The sequence below is a fragment of the Melospiza melodia genome, chromosome 8, assembly GCF_035770615.1.
Source record: "Melospiza melodia melodia isolate bMelMel2 chromosome 8, bMelMel2.pri, whole genome shotgun sequence".
NCBI classification, from domain to species: domain Eukaryota; kingdom Metazoa; phylum Chordata; class Aves; order Passeriformes; family Passerellidae; genus Melospiza; species Melospiza melodia.
Window position 1 is genome coordinate 10,462,721 of NC_086201.1, and position 20,647 is coordinate 10,483,367.

General features: G+C 41.0%; 1 protein-coding gene across 1 annotated transcript in view; it reads left to right on the forward strand.

The window, feature by feature from the left end:
* Window positions 1-20,647, forward strand: part of ADCY5 (adenylate cyclase 5) — a 202,530-nt gene that overhangs the window by 26,886 nt on the left and 154,997 nt on the right. The gene's annotated exons all lie outside the window — the stretch shown is intronic.

The following is a 20,647-nucleotide window of genomic DNA, read 5'->3' on the forward strand; positions in this document are numbered from 1 at the left end:
CACTGTTTGGTGAAATTTATGTACCTTCCCTCCAGTCAATTTGCTTTGCAAAGAGCATGGAGGGAACATTGGCTGAGTACCTTCCCATTTTCCATTGTTCCACTTTATTTTCCAAATTTAAGTTCTGTGTTTGTAATCAAGTAACAATATTGACTGACTGAGGCACTGTTAATTTAAATTTAAATTACCCTTAAAGGGTAAATTAATTGAATAGTATTCTTAGAGCCTCTGATAAGCAATGGAGTGGCAGGTTTCTGTAGAATGTCTGAAAGTCTTTTACCTTTAATTTTTTCACTGTTGGGGACTTATAGCTATTTACCATTCTGCTGTCAGGTGATGTGGTTGGTGGTAATACACAATTGCATTGAAGGGTCAGGAGGCTGCAGTCCTCCAAACCCATAGTTGAGAATTAAATTTTAGCTGGCAGCACCTCACTTCTGTCAGTGGAATGATAGGGAAGTACCTACACTTCCTTCTGGTTTACAGGATGGCTTGTTCATTGTAGTATTCTGTGTAACTTTTACCTTCCATATCTCTTGTGTTGGAAAAAAAATTGAATTATATCTATACACATTGTTGCGTGACCTTTAATATAGCAATAGAAACATACACCAGGAAATAAATAAAGGCTGTTTGATCAGCCTAAAATAAATGGATGGGAGTCCCTGGAATCAGTATTGTTTCTGCAAATAAAAAGCGTCAGACATCCAAAGAAACCTTTCCTATGTCCAGTCTGGATATATGTACAGGTTATAGGCAGATGTGAGGTCCTGAAACAAATAAACTTGCAGAAAGCTTTCCACAGACCAGGCTGTGCAGATGCTGTGCAACCTCTTCCCCTCTCTTAAGCCAGTGCCTCTTGCCTGGGCTGAGGAGCTGAACATCCATGGAGCTCTTTCAGACTCACAGGGATGCATTGTGCAAATGGGGTCAGGTTCCCTCTCAAAACCGTCAGGGTCCTTTCATTGCCTCTGTAGGAAGCTGGGTTACCCTGCAGAGCAGAATGGCCTCTGTTGGCAGTTCCACCCTTCCCTGTCTCTGAGGCTCATTAGTTTTCCCAGAGGAGTGGTATGCTTAAATGGAGATGGAAATTTGGAATTCTGCTGAATAGTGCAGGTGCCATTTCCCAATTTAGAGCTCCTGGGATTGGCTCTGTCTCTAAATCATTACACATGGATGTAAGTCTACCTCAGCTGTCCATTCTGTAATAATCTCCACCAAAGTAGGCTGACCTTTGGGACCTTCACCTAAAACTACCTATTTAACAAGAGTTTCTTTCAGAAGAACAGCATTTATCAGTAGTGAAGAACTGTGTATAGAACTGAATTTACAGGCTTTGGAAAGTGTCTATTGTGTTTTATTGCCTTTATGTTATAACTGAAAAATACTATTGTTGTGGATTGTGCCATTTTAACTACTAAGGTTAGGAATAGGAATATTTTAAACTCAAAGTACAAAAATAAATGATAAAATTTGGGCTTAACAGAAGGATTCTTTATGGAAACCTCTCAATATCATATCAGAATCTGTCCTTAAAGCATGGTATGCTTATACAGTTGCATTCTTTCAGGAAAAAGAGTGATGCAAAGGTGGAAACTAGTTGTTGGCTCAAAATTAAATTGGATTAAAGTCTTGGGAATTATGATTACACCCCAGAATGGAATCAGAAGCTCAAATGTAGGCAGTGTGGGCTCCTTCTACAAGGGAAGTTGCAGTACAGTACAGACAAGCAATAGCATGCTGAGAAGAAACTTAGAGAATTTTCTTGAATTTAAATATGTAATTAAGGATGCATTTAGGCCCTGGCCCCAGTGTCAATCCCCATGAAGGGATTTGAAACTACCAATAGTGGGCTTGTGCTCCCAAGCTCTTTTCTGAAGATTAAGGCAAGGCTGCCAAAGCAACATGAGGTTTATTGGAATACTGACATTTCCTCTTCACTGACTTTTTGCAAGTCTTTCAGAATAGCTTCTTGTTTGTGTAAATGGTTTTGTACCAGGCACTTTTCCTCAAACTTTGCTTGTTGATTATCTCTAATTACCAAGGAAACCAGCTAGGCTTCCATCATCCTAAGGTGTTCTAGATGAGCCCACGAAAACTTGTATACAAAACAATATTTTCATCTTCTGATTCTGTTCCCTAGGACAAACTCCCAAATGCATGCACAGAACTTCATGAACTCTTTGGGACAAATATTTTTAAACTTTCTCTGCTGAAGGAGGAGTAGTTCCTAAATATTTGAGTTGGCAAATTGCTATTTTTCTGACAGCAAGATTAGGTGCGAATTTTCTGCAAGTACCTCATTGCAATCAGTTTGAGAAGTTTTGTTTTTTCTTTAATAGATATGAAATTGGACACAATGTATCTATCCATTTTGAATTGAAGTGTTTAGAAAATTCTGGACGTCTGTGGTCACATTAAAAGGGAATGTTGCTTTTGGCTGTGAGACATGTTAGGCTTGGCTTATACCTGGGATTTCTAGCAGCTGAGTATTTATTTTGAAGTATGATGATGGCTTATATCAACATGACTCTTAGCTTGTATTCAGTTGTGTGACAGCATGCAGTACTGTTTACAAAGACTTGTGGTTTTATACATAAATAAAATGTTTTAAGAGTTCTCATGGTAATGTAGTTTCATCCATGCTAAGGAAGTTTCACTGTTTTCCATGAGAGTTGTTGAACTAGATGTATAGCACATCAGGATGTTAGCAAGGCTTTTGTTTCTGGCTATTAGATTTTCAGAGTTTTTGTTTCAGGAGCAACTATGTGACTCTCTTACATTCAAACCTCTGGTGACCCTCTCATGTGATAAGAGAAGTGATTGATGAAGCTGCCAGAAAATTGTTTGTCATGCCCTCAGGCTGACAACCTGTGCCCTGGGCATTGGAGCAGGGGTGCTCTCAGTGTTGGTAGGAGCCATTTTCTTAAAAGCCCCATTTGCTGTCAGGAGGAGGCCTGCTGGAACACTTAAAGAAGTGGCTGAAACCTCCTTCTTACTGTGTTAGTTATATTTCAGAGGTCATTGAGGTAACAGAATGATGGAAACTATCAAACATAATGCCTGCCTTTTAAAAAAGGGGAGAGGGCAGTGGGAACTGCTGGGGAATTGCAGATCCATCAAGCTTCAGTTCCTGGAAAAATCTGAGAGAAGTAATAGCACAATGTGCAAGCAGCTGGGTCATAACACAGAGATGAGGAACAGCCAAAGTAGCATTGCTGGGAGCAAATGGCATCCAATCAGTCACGCTACCTTCTGCAACTGCAGTAAAAGAAATTATAGGAATAGTGAAGTTTTGTGTCTTGTGGGTCAGCTTCTGACTGTCTCATACAATAATCTTGGAAGAAAACAGTATCTAGAGTATATTTTCCCAGTTGGGGTCAAACAGGAGAGACAAAAATGATTGTCTATCCCAGCAGAGCTGTAAAGGAGTCACTAGTGAAGAATGCACTGGGTGAGATTCTGTAGGTATGGTTGGTTTTTTTTTTTTTCCTGGAACTGATTCTACTCAGTGCTTAGCAGAAGAGATATAGCTATCAAATGTGTAGGTGACCAAATCCCTTGAAGAACTGTAAGTCCATCAATACTGGTGGTGAGACAGCAAACCTCTCCTTGAACCTAAGCTGTTTCCCCTGGCCTCTATCTGTAAGGCTACAAATAAAATCCAAACTGGTTGTAGTCAGTGATGAATATCTGTTGATCTTGTCCCAGGAGTGGAGTGGAAATTTGAAGCTGAGGTGAGCCAGACCTGCTTTCTGATAAAAACTAAGATGACCTGAAGGTTACAGAGCGTTTCAGTCACCCCATACCTTCCCCATGTCACCCCACCAGGCTGTAGTGTTTCTGCTGACCCAGCAGACATCCCATGTCATGAGAAAAGTCACTTTAAACAAGCCACCCAGCAGACACAGAATAAAATTCAGGCACAGATTTGGTCCTTAAATTTTTTGTTGTTTTGTTTTTGTTAGTTTTTTTAATTTTCTTTTTTGTTTTGTTTGTTTGTTTTTGTTTAATTTTCTTTTAGTCTGCAGCTGGGCTGGACATCATGCTTTAGTTAAAGTGATATAAGCATCATTGCATGGGCTGTTGGAAGCAATTATCATTTACAGTCAGAGACAGTCACCCTTTCTGACAGTTTGATGCTTAAAGCCATAAATTCAGTAGGGACAGGAGAAACCAGTAAAATGCCATGTATTTCTTCACACCTTGTATGACAGGCTAGAAACAGCTCTGTGACACGCTGACTTTGTCAATTTCCTTCAGCATTTGGAGAAAGCTTGGAACAGCAAATATAGATGGGCAAATTAATTTTGTTCTAATTGCTTCCCCTCTAATTAGCATATTGGAAACAAGATGCTGAAAAAAATGCAAAGCAGCATGGATTTCTACAGCATTCTTAAAGGATGCTCTTGTGATTCAAAGGACCAGCTTACAGATCAGGAGGTGGTATAAAGCATAAAATGTTAATATGAACAGACAGTTTTGTGATACTTTTGGCTTGGCTTCCAAAGAAAATCAGCCTCTTTCCTTTCTTCTTCATTGTAACTTTCAAAGTGTTAGTAACTTCCATTATTTTGAATGAAATAGGACCCTGTTACAGTAGCAATTTCAGATAAAATGTCATGTATTTAGGCAGGTGGAGCGCAAGACACCTCATGCATTACTGCCCATTAAGACAGATGGTAACACTGGAAGATTGACCTCTGCTTTTTTGAATCCTCAGAGAAGAAGAAAATTTATAAATATCCCAACTGCAAAATAAAGCTTTAATCAACAATTAAAGTCAATCTCAGCAAACCAGATAGTAAGTCTGTGGGAAACTATATTTATTTCCCCTGTTGATGGGGAGATGGTGTGGGCTGAGGCTCTCCTTCCAGTGTTTGCAGGGCTGGAACCTGAGAACCAGAGCCTGGAACAGCTCTGGAACAACTCTGCAAGTATGACCAGGCTTCCAGCAGGCAGTTTCCTGGCTGCTGAGGATTTGCAGAAAACTGATGTCTGAAATGTGTTTATGACCTGGCTCTGCTCCTTTTCAGCCATATAGAAGGAAAAAAGAGCAGAAGTGCCAGACTCTCTGCAAGGCTGATCTGCGCATTCAGTTGTTTTTAACTTCCGTGTGCTGCCTTCACTGCTGAATGCTTAATCAGTAGTTGTATTTCTCAGTTATTTAAATCATGCTTTGGTTGTTTCTCCTTAGTTTAGTGGTTGAGAATTGTGTAGGTGAGGGCCGCTCAGCTCCTGTGTTAAAAATTAAATGTAAGTGCTTTACTTTTTGTCTCGTACAATGCCCAGTACAGCAGCTGTGAGTAGGCCCTCAGTAGGCCCTACCTGTGAGTAGGCCCTCACAGTGTTAGCAGTGTCCCTAGAGACACTGTGTTAATAATGTCTATGTTTTAGTGATAAAGTTACCTTTGAAGAAAATGTTGTGAAGATATTGGAGGGATATTTACATGGATCCCTTGTTTTCCTAGTGTTTCTACTGCCTGTTTGGTTGTTGGTGGTTTTTTTTTCTGTCCAGACTATAAAAATTTGAGGGTAAGCTGCTTCAGGTAATTTAAAGGTATTTCCCTGAGCCCTTAATGTAAAATGCTCTACTGTTGTGTTAAAATTGTTCCCATTTCTGCTTTGTATAAAAGGGGAAATCTTAGTGTGGTCCAGCCTAGGGATGTCCAGCAGTTGCTAACAAAGCTCAAGACTTCAGCTCTACTTTCCCTGTGGTCAAGCTCTGGCAGGTCACGTCCTGGATCACACATCTGTTAGGTATCCTCTGCTGAAGGTCTTTGTCCCAAAACCCATGAAGATTTCCTGTTTGAGCTGAAAGATTTGGTTTGCCAGGTTTTACCTCTGGAATAGGCATTGCCAGGTGGGGGCAGGACACAGTGGGTGTGCAGTGTCTCTTTTTCCTCCCTGTTGGCCAACCCAAGGACATTTTATAATTTGTTTTGCCTTGGGCACCATAATCAAAAGCTCCTTTTCCTTCTCCCAGGGAAAAGCTGGGGTGATCTATGCAAAGGAGAAAAAGAGCCAGCAGTAGAATGCCTTGCCTTTCTTTCCTTCATGCAGTTTTAGGTGGTTGAATGTGTTGCCAGAATGAAATAAGCTTTCAACGGTGCCATTTGTAGTTTTCAGACTACATTTGCTGCAGCTGAAAGTTTCTTCTCCTCTGATGGCTGCTTCTGGGCTTACACTACTTTTTAGCAGATAATTCATACTGAAGACCAACGGCAATATAATTTTTCATACTAAAGTATGAAAAAAGGCTGTGGACCATGACTTGTGGTGATAGAGGGAGAAATCAGAGCACTGCTGAAATGTGAGGATGAACTTACTATAGGGTGGTGACTGAGATAGAGAAGAAAGCAAATTTTATCCCTATTTCCTCAAAATCTTGCTAAATTGCTTCTCTAGCTATTCAAATTAAAAAATTGGGGTATGTGTCATTGGAACAAAACCAGATACTGGGGGGGCTGAAATATGTAATTTTCTTGTTCTCCTGTATGTGGTGTCTTCATGTACCCATTTGGTAACACAAACTGAGAGAATGAATATTGCAAAATTTAAGCTCTGTTTATGAAGTATGGAAAAACAGATCCCACTTTCTGGGGACAAGCAGAAGAAGAGCTAGCAGTGTTTCTACTAATCTACAAAGAGATCTTTCCTTTGTATTAAAGTGGCAAAAATGAGTAATTCATACTGATGCTGTCTTAATGATGCTGCTTTGGCACTCAGAGCGTTTCATACTTCCAGTCAGTGGCAGAGCTGGAAATAGTCCATCATTTCTGGACTCAGTTGCATATTACTGCTATTAGTGGCTGCTAGCTCCTCTTATTAAGGTTTCTAAATGTTGTGTTAGTGGAATCTCGATAAATCATCCCTGAGTTCCAGCCACACCAGTTAAGCTGGAGCTTTCATATGTTTACTTTAAAATGTTTTCCTGAATGTTTCTTTCTTCACCTTGTATCACAAAGACTCGCTTTTTTATTTCAGGAGGATTCAGACTACTCAGAGAGAGTGCAATGTGACTCTGCTAGTCAAGCAAAAGGTGATTTATAGATAAATAGAGAATAAATCTCTGTTTCCCTCTATTGTCACCATGGCAGTCAGATCTTTCGCATGTGGCCAAGTTTTAGTCTCTTAAACTTTTACTTTGGAAAATAATTTAGTTGACAAATGCTGCTTCTTTCAGGATGCTGAATTCCCAATTGAATTTAGATCTTATTTTTCTCTGGATAAGGAACCAGGAAATTTTCATAGGGAAGCTTTGAGCTTAAGCAGCTTTGATAGAAATAAAAATTGAGACTTCATGTTTGAATGGTGATCATACATGTTCAGCTCTATGTGAAATCCTTCTGAAGCAGAAACTTTCTTCCTTTAGCAGCAGTTTGTTTTCAAGCTGGAATGTAAATCCCACCTGGTAGAAAGGTGTATTTCTAGAGTGATAACTCATTGCCAACTTTGAATTTCTTTGGATGAGGTCAGCAAGACTCCTATCTCTAAGGCGCTGATGTGCTTTATGTTTGAGGGCTCAGTTACCGGGAAATTCATTATTTCTCCCTATCTTGTATCCAGAATTAAGTAATGTAAAGCAGGAAACAAAGTAGCTGAAAAAACCTCATTGAGTGGCTGTGTTCTTTCACCTACCAAGGCAACAAGAATTGGTAAATTGCACCTTGCTAAAAAGTACTGAATCTGACTTAATTTTATCCAAGGTATTTTAATGTGCATAACAGAAATGGTTGAAGAATGCAAGTTAAGTAAGCTGGAAAAAAAAAACAACCTTCCCCTTTGAAATAGATCTTATCGTAAGATTAAAGGAGGGCAAGTAATTTCTTTCACTTTCTTAATTTCATTATTGACTTTTATGTCCTAATGATCTGTCATTTTGTAAGGGTAAGGAATCCAGGAACTGGAACCTCTGAGCTTCCCACATGGACAGAGGCCCATCTGTGGTGCAGTGAGATAGGCACTCCTGTATGCACAGGTACTTACACTTCCCTTTGAAATCCAGAAGAAACACCAGCTCTAGTTCTTGAGTCGAGGTCAGTGAAAGCCTGATTAGTGCTGTTATCCTTAAGTGCACCCACCTTTTCCATTAGTTTTTAGCTTTGATGGTAGCTTCAGCAAACTCTGCCTTTATAATGACTCTTTTGTTGTATAAGCAAATGAAGGATATTTCTGGCTCTTATGTGGAGAATTGGTGGCAGTCCTTAAGTTATAAAGTGTTCCACTATAATACACTGTTGTTGCACATCAAAATGTCCATGCATTTTATGCTTGCTTTGTATAAAATTGTAGAATTGGATTTGTAATGCAGCACATCAGCTGAAGACCTTTCCTCGCCCTTTGTGGGTCATCAGTTATTATGGTTTTTTTAGGAATTTCTTGCTGTACTTTCAGAATGTTCTCCCGAACATTTCAAGTGAGGACAGAACAATCCCCACCAGTCGGCTAAGCAGCACTCTTTTTCCAAGGTCCCTTCTAATATCTCCCTGATAACAGCACTTTCTCTGCCTTTCTGAGGAAAAGGTCACTGTGGTGGAAAGTGTGTTTGTTCTCTTGTGTCTAAGCTGTGCTATTCTTTCTTTCTTGCTGTTGCTGCTGACAAGATGGTTGCCAAACCACTTTGTCATCTCTCCTGCATCTTGACAGAACCCAGGAGCTGTCCCAGATAACAGGAGAATACATCCTTCCAGCAAAACCTGAGTGACTCTATCCTGTCCCAGATTTAAACAGACCTGACATATTCTGTCCCTGTTTACAAACTGGATGCTTCAACAGGACTCTGTCACAGAAGTAGCTATGTTTCTCTTGCTAGAAAACAATTGTTTCATTTTGGAAAAAACAGAGCTTAATGCTGATGGTATAATCAGTAATGAATCTTGGTAAGGAGCCCATGCTGTTTATTGCTATCTGTCTTAAGCCTCTAATATTGCATTGTGTTGCATGTTGAAAGACAACAAACTAAACAGAAACTGTCTGCTGGGGCTGCTACACTGAATTCAGGCAATATAATTTTACATTAAATTACGTGTATAGTTCTCTAATTGCGTGAGGAGAAGGAGGAACAAAGAGTGAATATAACAAACTGCTGGCATCATTATCTTTTGTCTACATCCCTGTGCTACAGCTAGTTGCATTAATGCAAATGGTAAGAGCCTCCTTTGATGCTCTTATCAGTGTGTCTGCAGTTCCTGTGCCCTGATGATTCCCAGCAGTCCATCGAGAGGCACACTCTGTGTGTAGCTTATCATTCAGTGAAGTCATGATATCCTTCACAGCTCCTTCCCTCATCCATATACATTAGTAAAGTATATCTATTTCCCTTACATGTGGATTCTGGGATTTGCTGGTTTGGTGTTTATTTTTCACTTAATGCTCAGTGAAAAAGGCATTTCATAAACCTCCCTGTGTACCTCAATCGGGATGACACATCTGAGATGCTGCTTCCATGCTAAACAGCCATGCAGCATTACTGATGCTCTACCAGATGCTCCAGCTGATTTTGTACTTTCTCAGTCTCTCAGAGATACTGCCTCCTTATGTACAGTTTCCAATCTCAAAGTTATAAGGTGCTTTTAATGACATGCTTGATCTTAGAGATTCATTTCTCTGGGAAACTATGGCAAGATGTGGTGTTTATCATCAGTCATGAGGCTTACACTTAGTTGCTTCTGCTACTACTAACAAGGGAGCAACTGTCTCTGAGGGAAGACAGACGAGCTTAAAAAGTCTGAAGAAAATCTAGGTTGGTTTTTTACAGAGAAAATCTTTCTAAAATTGAAATATCTAAGACTACCTTTTTGAATCACAGAGCATAACTCTTTTTCTCAAAAACTTGTCAAAATCCAGTTGACTCAGGTTTCTAAAATTATTTCAGAAGATTTTAGAGAGTATATTAAATAAGATTTGCACTGGCAAAATGGTGAGATAAATATAAATTGAAGGAGAGGAGAGAGGAGAAAATAGTATTCAGTAATGCTTTTGCAGTGTTTTTTATCTTCCCATCTCTTCTTCTTCAAGTAATGTAAAGATCCATAGCACTAGAGATGAGTGGAGAGAGCTGCCTTTAAAAGATGAAGACTCATCACATGCTAATTTATTGCCATCATTCATCAGAATTGCATGCTGCAGTCCTGATTTTTCAACAGCCTCTGCTATTGCAATAACCACATCCGTAGGGAGGAGAGCTGGCTGAACCTAGCTGCAGTTCCAGACACTTCAGATGTTTAATGTTGCTTGGAATGATACCTCGTACTGAGCTCTCCCACATCCATGGAAGTGTTTTAACATGGGGCTGTGATGTCATGTTTTCCTTCTGCTCCCATGGTGTTTGCTTTCTGACTGCATTCAGGGAGTGCCTTCATCTAGATCAGCCAGATAGTGCAGGAAGGTGGGTACCATAATTTTAAGTGTTCTTTAACTGAGTAGGGCATCTTTCATTTTTCCTGGCTGAATAAACTGTTAATTAAAGCTGAGCAGGGACAGCATGACCTCCTTCTTGTTTGACACATATGCCAGAGAAATCTTCAGAGTGAACCTCATGTTCAGTGCTCAGTCGGGCGTCTCTCAGTCAGGGTCTCATGTCCAGCTCCATGCAGACATCCAGTGCTCAGTCCTCATTCCAATACCTGTATCCTAGGGAGAGATGGGGGCTTAGAGACATCCATGTGCAAAACTAAGTGGGATGTAGGTGTCTCCCTGTTATGGCACATGAGCCTGGAACATCCCTTTTCTGAAATATCCAGTTCTCCCTAAGTGTTGGGAACCAAAACATCTGGTTCTGTACTTTGAGTTGCCCGAGCTGGGCCTGGGGCTTATCAAATGTGGTTATGTTAGAGAAAAGGAATAGATAAAGGAAACCTCTGCTAGTCATTACTTACTTGACTTCATCACTTTATGGTGTCAGTCCTGAGGGACTTGGAAATTGTGTGAAATAACCTAATAATACTTAGCATTAGGTGGGGAGGATCAGAAGGGGCAGAGGCTGGCATGGTATTTCAGGAAGTTTGGGCTTCCTGAAATGTTTGAGTGTGAGTTTGCAGGTAACTCTGAGCATCCATAGCAGACTGGCAGTGTGCAGCCTGAATATCAGCTCTCTCCCTCTGAATGTTTTAGCACCTTGGCTTGTTTGCATCCATGCCTGGGGGAAAACCTGCTCCATCACAGAGCTGAGTCCTCTCTAGCAGTGGTGTGGGTGGTGCGAGCTGGTGAGTAAGTGACACCACAGAAAGATGACACCTTCCTGCTACGTGACATGGAAACTCTGGCTTTGTATTTCTGAACAGGCAGCAGCAAGGGACCTGCTGTTTGTCTCAAAATCACCTGGGGAAAAGGAAGTTACTTTTGTTATGATAAGTGTGCTTTAGAATCAACAATTGATTGTCTTCTACATTCAGATATTTTAAATGGACTGTCCTACTCCTGTCCTAAACTATCTTTATTCTGAGTTATTGAGTCTTGGTGGCTGCAAGACACTGCCTTTGGCTTACCTCTCTCTGTTACCAGTTGAGTAAGAGGACTGCTCTTAAAAACTGTGTTTTGCTGGGAAAAGAAATGAATTTTGTGCAGATCTTAATTTTGTCTGACTAAAGGAAAACCTACTTACTGTAACAGCTACAGAGTTCCTTGGTAAAATGCTAGAATAAATTAGGACTAGCCAAATGTCTGTGCATTTTGATGTCTCCAAAAAGGCTTGATCTTTGAGGACAGTTATGTGAATACGTGAATTACTATTTCTGCTGGAAAATACGGCCCTGTGTAATTAATTAATTGGCAGTGTTTGTGTGTCAGAATGGTGTCCTTTAACTTTCCAAGGGGGATATTAAGACAAGGGCTTGGATAACTATTAATTGTGCGTAGGTCAAATGCATCTTTCGATAAGTACAGAATAGTGTCTGATGATAAAGAATCTGAAATTTAAAAAATGGGACAACAAGGAGCCTTCTGTGTCCATAAAGTCTTTAGTAAAGAGGTTGGAGTACTCCTGGAAATGGGATGACACACTTAGCTGTGGGGAGGCAGTGGAAGATGTTAGGTTGTATCTCAGTGGTGCTGGCTGAAGTGAAGCCTGGAAGAAGGACGGGTGATGTGGCATTGCCCAGTAGCTGGCTGAGTGAAGGTCATGATTTCCCTCAGAGCAGTGCCAAAGAGCAGCCTTTCTTTTCATGTGCTGGGAACTATGTGTCGAGGGCCAATGCTGCAGGCTCCTCTTCCAGAGGATTTTGCAACCCTGCTAGAGAACTGAAAGGTTGTTGTTCTTGGATAAGATTTCTTTTGTGACAAAGCAATTCCATGCAAGCTGAAGGTTGTTTTATCTGTCTAGTGGCAGATCCCAGAGTCTGCTCTCTGAAAGAAGCCACCAGCAAAGCTGCCTTGCTGGGCCCCAGGGAAACAAGCAGTAGGCAGTGGTCTCTATCCTCAGCAGATGAGCAGGTGAGTGGTAGATCTGGAAAAGGCACTTGCTAAGCCAGTAAGGAATTTGAGTAGAATCAGACTGAGAGTTTTTAAAATACTTTGTGTATTCTGCTGTTGATTCACCTAAACAGGCTTTTAGATAATGTACAAGGTGCTTGAGCCTTTGGTGTTTAGCTTGGTTATGTGCCTGGTGGAGTTAGTGTCTTTCTTCATGTGGGTAATTTAGATGGCTCCTTGTGGGTGCTGAAGAACAGAAGTTATTCTGCAAAGCTGCCTCCCTAAAAGTAAGTTATATTTACTTGATGATTCAGAGCTTTGCATGGCACTAAGAGCAAGTGACTTAGAATGGGCTTGGAAAATAATTCCTTTCTGCTGGATTGGAATGTGTCTGGCTAACTTAGAATGTTGGTTTTGACATTAAAAGAGGAGTCACTACAGAGAAGGGAACGGATGCTTGGAAATGCAAAGGCGTTTTCAGCTTTTCTGTTCTTTAGTAGCTCTGAGATGTGGATATACAGGCAAATGGCAACACTTGGCAAGCTTAAATGCACGGATGGCTGTATATTTTCTTTTTCTTTTTGCCCTCCCTTTATATGTACTATGCATTGTTTATATATGGCAACCACATCACTGAGGAGCAAGCTCCATGAATTGTGTGCAGGACATGTGATAATAAAGAGTCCAGACTATCCAGTTAGACATCATTAATTTGGCTTTAGCAGCCTTTCAGTGTTGGAGTATCTGTGTGCTAACCATGTGCTCAAAATCTACTGATATCTGCTTGCTCTCCTTCCTTCCCCATTGCACTGTCATAATGTTATGAACCATGAAAAATGGATCAGTGCAATTATTGCTGACACTCTTGCTTGAGACAGTGAAGGGCATATACTTTCTGCTGCTTGAGGTTTCTCTGTCATCTTATGCTCTGAAACAGAGCTGGCACTAAATTGAGTGTTCATTTCATAATTTGTTGGGTTTAGCCTTGTTTCCATAGGAAACGAGCATGCAGGATGAAGCTCCTTCTGCATATATTTTCCTTCCTTCTTCTTTTCCACTCCCTTTTTTAACCCATTGGACAATCACAGCCAGATTTTACAGGCTTCTGGAAGTCTCAGGGATATCTGTGTTACTACAGATGAGCTTCTTCCTGTGAGCACTGAAAAATCTGCCCAGGGCATGGCCTTGCAACCTGGTCCCAGGCATAGGAAGAGCTTTGCTGGAAGCTTGTGCTGTGAGATATCACTGAGCTGGAGTTGCAGATTCTCAGGAAACCACCTCCTTGATTCCAGGACTCAAGGAATTGCATGTTCCATATCAACTGGCAGCAATGCCTGTGTTTGTGGCTTGACATTCATTAGGATTGTGTTTATGTGCAGTACTCTGTAGCATGAGGACCTCCTGTTGGAGACTAGACTGGAAACCAGTTAACCCCAAGGCTGGCATCTCACAAGGGCCTCCTGGGTATGTGTGTGCTGTCTCTGTCTCATTCAAACAAACAAATAAATCCTCCTTCAGTTGTTCTTACTGTTTAAAATCTCTAATTTTTTGTTATGACATCTTTATTCTTTGCTAAATAGAAATACTGCTGAACAGTTTTTCAAAGCAGAAGCAATCCTAGTTATACTCCTGAGCTTTACAGTCTCATTTCCATGATGCATAGCCTCCAAGTGATTTTTTTATCCCATTTCTGCTCTTCACCTCTCTTGGTATTTTAAATAATTCCTGTGATCTTGAGGTTTTCAACCAGATATTTTCTCCTGATTTTTTCTTTAGTCTCTCTTTAATTATTTCAAGTACTTTGAGAGCAGTTTTCACTGTACTCTGCTTCAGGCCTAAAATGCTATGTAAAACTAAGACTTTGTGATGAAAAAGCTGGTTTCAGTGGCAGTGTCTGGAGGGATTTCCATTTTAACAGTGTTGATAGTGCACTGGGATGCTGATGTGAGCAGCTCTAAGCCAGTGTTTAGTGTCTACCAAATACAGTATAGTTGGGTTTTTAAATAAAAATGCTGCTCATATTAACTAAGACCCAATTTTATTTCTTTAGCCTGCCTTCCTTCCTTTCCTTCCTTTCCTTCCTTTCCTTCCTTTCCTTCCTTTCCTTCCTTTCCTTCCTTTCCTTCCTTTCCTTCCTTTCCTTCCTTTCCTTCCTTTCCTTCCTTTCCTTCCTTTCCTTCCTTTCCTTCCTTTCCTTCCTTTCCTTCCTTTCCTTCCTTTCCTTCCTTTCCTTCCTTTCCTTCCTTTCCTTCCTTTCCTTCCTTTCCTTCCTTTCCTTCCTTTCCTTCCTTCCGTTTGTTTCACACCCACCACTGTGACACCTGGAAATCATACAGACCTAAGCCCACCCTCGTGCATCACAGCCTGAATCCAGTAAGGAAAGCATTGCAGTAAGGAAAAAGCAGCATCTTCTTTCAGCTGATGAAATCCCAGTTCTTTTTTTGATCTCTGCTTCATCTTGGCTCATGGTGCACATTGATCAAATGTATTTTGGTCTCTTTTTTCCATTCTAACTTCAGTTTCCTTATGTACTCTTCATGTGATCCATAGAACCATCTCAGGATGTCCTAGTTGTGATGGAATGAAACAGTTTCTGTAAAAATGAAAGCCTCAATAATAGGAAGTTGAATTATGACAGATGAAATTGGGATATCAGGATTGTCTTAAATTTGAGTCTTTATAATAACATGGTCTGTATCAGGATTACTCAGCAGGGAGATTCTTCATAGCCTGTTGCACTGTTGCTACAAAGCATCCTTAGTTTTTGCCTTCCCCATCAAGAGAAGGAAGTTGAAGGAAAGCACTCAGAATAGCAATATTGGTTTGTTAAGTACTTTTCTTATGGTGATTTACCTCCCTGCATTTTCCCAGCTGATAATTGTATTGAAGACAGGCAAAGTTTCTCAATCTTGCTCTGCTTTAAATGAGGTGAGATACCATTCTGCTGCTGGGCTCGAGGTAAATCAAATTCCCTGAACCTCACATTTTTAAGTTATCCCCACAGAGCAGTGAATGGGAGCCAGATTCTGAATAACCAGAACAGCCTTTCCACTTCCTGCTTGGACACCAGCAGCCTTGCACAGCCTTATCCACTGCTCCCCCTGTTTTGTAAGGCTGTGCTGATGGAGAATCACAGTGTTTTGGACGACTCATGTGGTCATGTTCTGCTCTTAGTCAGAACAGGAGAACAGATGGGTTTCTTCCTTTGGGCCTCTCTGGCAAGCTCCCTCACAAAGCTCTGTCTCACTTTCACTCTGTCCCCCAGTTACATTCTTGTGTGTGCTCTCTGTAGCTCAGCAGAGATGTCCTGAAATCAGAGTGACAGAACTGGTGTTTCTGCCCGGGCACATGGAAGATGCTCAGCTTTGTATCACTGTACAAACATGAGCCATTTCTGTCCCAGAAAAGAAGAAAATAACACTTGAGATGCCTTTTCTCTGTCTTCCATTGGCAAGAAGCTGTGACTTGGGGAGGTTCTGTGATTTCTGTGCTTTTGTGACAGAACAGCAGCAGAAGAAAGAAAAGCTAAGTCTTCTGGCTTGCAGTTTCTCTCTTTGCTTAGTGGTGAGAGCTGCTATATGTTGTCAAATTGCATGTCCTCACTTGAAGTTTTATCTTGGTGGTGCCTAGAGAACAGCCTTACATAAGGACCTAGGTGCAATTCAGTCTTTGTCACACCTTGTTGGCTGCCTATCCTCTTTTTCATACCTGCTGTCTGCTCTTGGTTCACATGAAGGCATTTATTTCTCTGGCTCTGCATTATTCTTCAGCTGTTCTGAGCATACAGCTCAGAACAAGGTGCACAGTAAAGTGTTGTGTAGTGTATTTAAGCATGAGAAATTATCAGATGCAATGTTCTTAGGCTGAAAGAGCTGGATGTTTCTTCTCTACATTTTTTTAATGACTATGTCTCTTGAAGTTTTAATGGGGAATTGGTTCCATATAACAATTACACTGAAGTTTCAGAGGCAAAAGGTCATGGTTTACTTAAAATGTCAGCATCTAAAATACACTGACATTCTGCTTTAGTTTAGATGAGTATCACTCTGTGTTTCAGCTTTCAGGAACCTTTTATTTTCTTTCAGTGTCACTATGGCTGGCTTTCAGCCAGCTTTCACAATTTTGAAGGAATTATTAAGGAGAACATCCTGAAGATAATAGCATTTAGGAGATAAATTAATAATGATGTGGTATAAAGCTAGTATTGCAGATAGTTTAAGAGTAGTGCATTATTTGCTAGCAGAAAAATCACTTCAGTGTAGCATATTCTGACTGCTGATAAAAGGAATCTGCACCCACTATGGCATGTTTAGGCTTTAGAGGCTCTAAGCTAAAGTCTTCAAATCTGGGCTTTCTGTTCAAGTACAATTGGCATTGCTGCTTTGCATCCTGATGTAAATTTTAGACATTGTTCTGACCACAGGATGTTGGTAGAGGTTGTAGCCCTCACCTTCAGAAACACGAGAGCTGTCCATTTGACCTTCACCAGTGGGTGTGATGTGGGTGTGCTTAGTAAATGAGTGTAGAAAACAGGGGGGAAATGGTTTTTATTCTGTAAAATGGGGATATTCTAGAAACCTGTATGGCTTTGTATTGGTCATCAAACTGAGCATGTGTGGGTATGTGGGTACCAGTGCAGGCAAAAAGAACCCTGGGTTGCCCTGGGCATGGCACTGGAGGAGCCCTGAGGGCTCCATGAGAGAGGAGCTGTGCCTTCAGTTCCACCAGCTCACCTCATTCCCTGCAGGTGCCAGTATCCAGCCGTGCTCAGGAGCCATCCCTTGCACAGTGAAGGGAATGTGCCTGTGGCTAATAACTGTTTGCATATCTGTACAAAAGGACTGGACTGAATTGCTGCAAGCTCCCAGCTGGGGAAGCCCTGCAAAGAGCAACTCATCATCTATCACAGTTGTGTTCAGACTTACAGCTTTAACTCCTAAATGACATATTGTGTGAGTCCCGACTAATTTTTGCTTTAGGCTGGGATGTGTACTGATGAATTAGAGAATTTTCATGTGAAATACTCAGGTTAGATTAAAGTGGGTCCTAAATGATAGTTAATTACCATTGTCCTCTCTAAGCCATCACAGTAAGGGATCACCTGTGTGGTAAAAATGTGCCTTCTGTTTCCAGCTTGAATATCCTGTTTCTAAAATTCTGATGATTGGGATACTTCAATGGAAAACATTCCCATCATGTTCTGCCTTTAGCTGCATGACTCAGGGCTCTGTGGCATCAGTGCTCTTTTCTGCATATGAATAATTGTCTCTCCATCTTGTTACATTGAGCTGTGCAAATGAGCTCCTTATGATCAGTTCTCAAGATCAGATATTCTCATAATTTTTCCTTGAAACCTTTTCAGACTTTGCCTTTTTTTTTTTTTTTTTTTTTTTGTGCAGGTTGGGCTTTAGAGTAGAAGGGGGCTTTTAGTAAAAGGCATGCCAGGACAGTCCTTCTACAGTGCCAAGGCAACCAGGGGCCACTGGGCCAGATACAGGACCTAGACTTCCCCAAATTGTAGTTTATTGCATTGATGAACAGGGGACTGTTGTCAGGGTTGAGATCCTCACACAGAGAGGGGAATCCTAAATTCCCAGGAAAGTTTGTATGAATTTTTGTGGTGGTTTTTGGTTTGGTTTTGGGGTTTTTTACTTGTTTGTTTTGGTGGGGGGTTTGTTTGTTTGTATTTTTGTTTGGTTTGGTTTTTTTGTTTTTTGTTTTTTTTGGTTCTTTTTTCAAGAAATGTGGAATATGCCTTATAAGTTCAGCATACAAATGGGTGTAATGTTGTTTCTTCAGCTGACTGCAGGTTTCCAGACAGTACATGTTTCTCATAATGATAACAAGTTGATTGATTGAGCTGTTGCAGCTTGGAGAAGATGCTTGATTTCTAAGCAGCATTATCTCCACACCCTTTTCATGCATAGTTCTGATTCACAGATCAAAACCTTGCTTGAGACAGGTCTTAAAAGGCATGGCTCTGATTTTGGGAATGGGAATGGGAATTTGTGGAACTGTTTTATATTAAGTTTGCATGTAATTGTGGGCCCTATTTGAGAAGTAGGAAAAAAAATGCTCATGAAAATAATACTTTTCCATAGCTCTGTAGGTTTACTGAAAAACAAAAACCAGTTTAATGTTAGTTTCTAGCATCTTGTCACAAATACACAGCTTGAAAAGCCTCATGTTAGGGTTTGGGGTTTTTTCTATTTCTCCCCTCCTCCCTTCCTCTCTCTCTGCTGGCAGGTGGTCATTTGCCCTATGGTCTTTATCAAGTATGGAAATGTGTGGGTGATTTCATTTCCAAATGGATTCAGAAGAGAGCTTCCACCCACTCAGAAATGACAGTCACATGGTTTTATTAGCCTTCAATTTTCACAAACTTGCAACTCCTAGTGGCTTAGAGAATTACTCTTTGAAACAGAGAGGCATTAGGATGCTTGGCTAACTAAGTGACTTGAGCAATTGAAGGTTTTTGTGCTTCTCCTTCCCCTCTCTGCTCTCTCCCTAAATAAAGGAGCAACTTATTCCACAACTGTATTCTAGGCTTTTAAAAATCTCTGTGGGGTAATAAGAGCCATTGCTGCCTTTTATGTGTGAAAATAACACAGCGAACAATTGATTCTAAATTAAAGTTTGGAAAAATGAGTCAAATCCCTGTAGAAAAATAACATGCATCTGAAAAAGCTTCTTTTGTAACAAGGTGATGTCAGATTTCAGAGTTCTGAGTCAACGAAATTGTCATTGAGTCAACAAAATGTGCCAGACAAATGTGTAGTTTTACTGCTTTTTTGCCCTGATGTGATTTGAGATGCATTTTTTTAAATATCACCTTCTTCCCTCCTGCCTTTCATTCCAAGTGATCTGCCAGGCCTGCTAGTTGAAATTAGTTTCCTAAAGTGCTGATATAATTTGTAAAGACAATAATGTTCAGAAAGAGGCGACTCTTTGGCAACTCTTGCAGCTCTGCTTCTTACTTTGACAGCGGGGAGAAAGGTGTTTTGTGTCAAGACTAGGTCAGTAGGATGTTGAACAGATGGTAAATGGCAGTGCATTTTTAGCAGTTCTGCAAATGAAGATCTAATACTGGTTTTATGGGTGAGGGGAGACAGAGACAGGAACAAATGAAGCCCTGCAGCAACTCAAGGTTACATTTGAGATTCCAGCTCTGTCTTGTGCTTGCTGACTGTGTTGCTATATATTTCAACACTTTTCCCCAAAGGAAATCTTTCTCTGAATAGGGTAATCTTTTCCCTTCTGTCCATAGCAGCTTACTGTCTCCAGTTAAAAGAGTTGTTTAGAAATAAATTCATTACAACGTTTGATAGTTTTCTGTGGTAGCAAAACACTGAGAAAAGCTCCTGGGCAGTCATGGAGATAAGTGTATCCCCAGACCATGGGGAACCACACAGCTGGGAGAGGCTAAGACTTTTTCAGTCCTATGGAATTTCCCTGGATCTCCAGGCTTCCTCTGTTTCACATTGCTGTATTCAGAAACTGCTACAATGAAAAATATGTTCCACAGGGAAGGAGAAAAATTAACTTTCTGGCAGTGAAACAGCATGCCTTTTGCTGCAGAATCTCACTGCTCTGAATTTAGAGATAGAAATAAATGTCTTCATAATTGGCAAATAAAAATCTGAACCCCTTCTTGCAGTATTTTTCAGGTGTAAAAATACTCCTTTTATGGTCACGCCTGTATCCATCTTCCAACAAAACACAGGAACCTTTCCAGATGTGCACACAGCCCTCTCAGCTTTGATGAGTGCCCCTCTTGCCATGTTTCTCTTGTAAGGCAGGGAGAGAGAAGATGAGCCACACAAGCCACAGGGGAGATGTGACTGCTCCCTTGGAGCCATGGCTGATATGTAAGAGTGTGAGGAGGCCAGGCAGCACCCACAGGTCAGTCAGTAGGAATGGAGAATTCAACTAAAATCCCTCCCAGGAGGGAGCTACTGGCCCTTGCTGGCAGGTCACTGCACTGTCCCTGGGCTACATTGCATGCCTGCTTGGAGCTCTTGGGACTGGCAAAGAGGGAAAGGGGAAGTAGGTATGGCTCTGCTGTCATCTGCTCCTCAGATTATCCTCAGGCCCCAGCACACTTAGTCTGCCCTTCCCTGCCTTCAGCTGGCACCTTGGGAGGTGCAGATGGGATGGACAGGCTGCTCTCCTACCTGCTGCTGGTCCATGGGTTCACCTCTTCCAGGGCAGACAGAATCTGGTGCTTTGCTCTCTT